Genomic DNA, 2169 nt, shown 5'->3' with positions numbered 1-2169 from the left:
ATTCCTCAATTAAAAAAAAAAGTTTTTTTTTCTCTTCTCTTTTCCAGAGACCATGGGGGCGGGGCGGGGCCTGCGCGCTGCGTCACTGCGCAGGGGAACGCCCCCTCCCCCGCCGGGGCCGGAAAGACACGAGCAGCCGCGGAAACAGCCGAGCGCGGCCGGAGCGGGCGGGGGAGGGGGAAGAATATGCAAATAGGCATGCAAATGTGAGGAGCCACGGCGCGCGCCGCCGTAGCCACAGCGCCCCACGAGGCTCCTGCCCGTGCCCTGTGCCACTTGTACGGCCGCTGTGCTGCGGGTACCCTGCCTCCGGCACCGCCGCGCCGTGGTGGTCTCCACCGCCCGCTGCCCCTGGAGCACCTCATGTCCCCGTCAGTCGGCCAGTAAGCGCCGGTCCTCCCTGCCCTGCCGCCCTCTCCCCACCTCGCCTCAGCGCTCAGCCCTGTTCTGCTTCCAGGTGGTACCTCCCCGTCCGTGGCAGCATCCGGCAGATTTTACTAACTTACACGGGCACTTTTGTAATCTTAGATCACTTTGAACACAGGTCGGTCTTCACTGGTCACACCGCTGCTCGCCTCCAACACGCTGACCGAGACAGAGTGCTCACCCTGTTGCTTTCCCTCGGTAATATCCCACACCTACACCTCCCTCACCACCTTCCTGTGATGCCCACCATCATCCACTCAGGCATCCGCCTTTGCGTAATATGGATTGAGCAACTGCTATACTGCCTAACTATAGGTCCAAACCTCCTAGCACCTTCCTCCATACCTACTTCCTATCCTACAGTGCCCACCCACACCTTTCACCTTCTGCCTCTCACAGTGTTCCCATCCAGTTTGCCTCTCTAGAGGGTTCAGAACTTCCCACACCCCCAGCCCATCTTCCCTCCGCACTCCCCCATATTCCATATGCCGATACTCCATGATCCTGAATGATCCTGTGATATGCTCGTGTACCTGCCACACATTGCCATTGGCAATGTCTCACACTTTTAGAACCCCAACCTTCATACAATACCTGTCGGCACACCTGTCACGCAAGATCCCCATGTTTTTGCCCATCCAGTTGCTCAGCACTTGCCCACCTTCAGACAGTATCAGGGTGTACATAAAGGTCTAGGGGAGACCCCAGCAGTCTTTCCTGCCTATGACAACAATGAAACTTCACTACAGCACCAGCCAAACTTTCCCCAGCAAACATTTACCTGTACACATTCTTGCTGCCTCTATGCAGAGAGCCATCACACCGCCTCTGCATGGTGGCAGAAGTGCACACAGAAATACTGGTTCTGTCAAACTACTTGGAATATAATTTTAAGGCAAAAAAAGTGGAGGTGCTAGAAAACAAGGTGGATGGGGCAACAACAAACATAAGATCTCTTGATTATACAGATGAGTTAATACACTGCTTTAGTTGGATATATTAGATTCTATGTGTCTTAAATATAGCTCTTATAATTTATTTCCATTTTTAAAAAATCTGTTTTATCAGTTGCTACATTATATTTGTTACTTTTATGAATTTCTTTAGTTATTAAAGGAATTACTTAATATGGTTGCCAGCCATAGCATGACCTAGTAGTTTCCTGCAAATTAATGTTAACTATAGGCCCATCAGCCTGACTTCTATCCCGGGGAAGATCTTAGAAAAGTTTATTAAAGAGGCCATCCCTAATGGACTGCCTGACACCAACATCCTGAGGGATAGCCAGCATGGGTTTGTTGCGGGTAGGTCTTGCTCAACCAGTCTCATTTCCTTCTACGACCAGGTGACCTATCATCTGGACAAGGGAGAAGAGATTGATGTCGTATATCTCAACTTCAAAAAAGCCTTCGATCTGGTATCCCATGATCACCCCTTGGTGAAACTGGCCAATTGTGGCCTTGGGTCTACCATGATCCACTGGCTGGGAAATTGGCTCCGTGGTCGGACCCAGAGGGTAGTAATTGATGGAAGTCAATCATCGTGGTGTCCTGTGACCAGTGGGGTCCCCCAAGGCTCTGTTCTTGGACCCATATTGTTCAACATCTTCATTAATGATGTGGACATTGGAGACAGGAGCGGACTGGCCAAGTTCGCCGATGACACCAAACTTTGGGGCAAAGCATCCATGCCAGGTGAAAGGCAGGTGATCCAGGCTGACCTGGACAAGCTCAGCAAATGGGC

This window comes from Crocodylus porosus, unplaced genomic scaffold (assembly GCF_001723895.1).
Source record: "Crocodylus porosus isolate Cpor-Errol unplaced genomic scaffold, CroPor_comp1, whole genome shotgun sequence".
In the NCBI taxonomy this organism is placed as follows: domain Eukaryota; kingdom Metazoa; phylum Chordata; order Crocodylia; family Crocodylidae; genus Crocodylus; species Crocodylus porosus.
Note: the sequence above shows the minus strand (reverse complement) of the source record.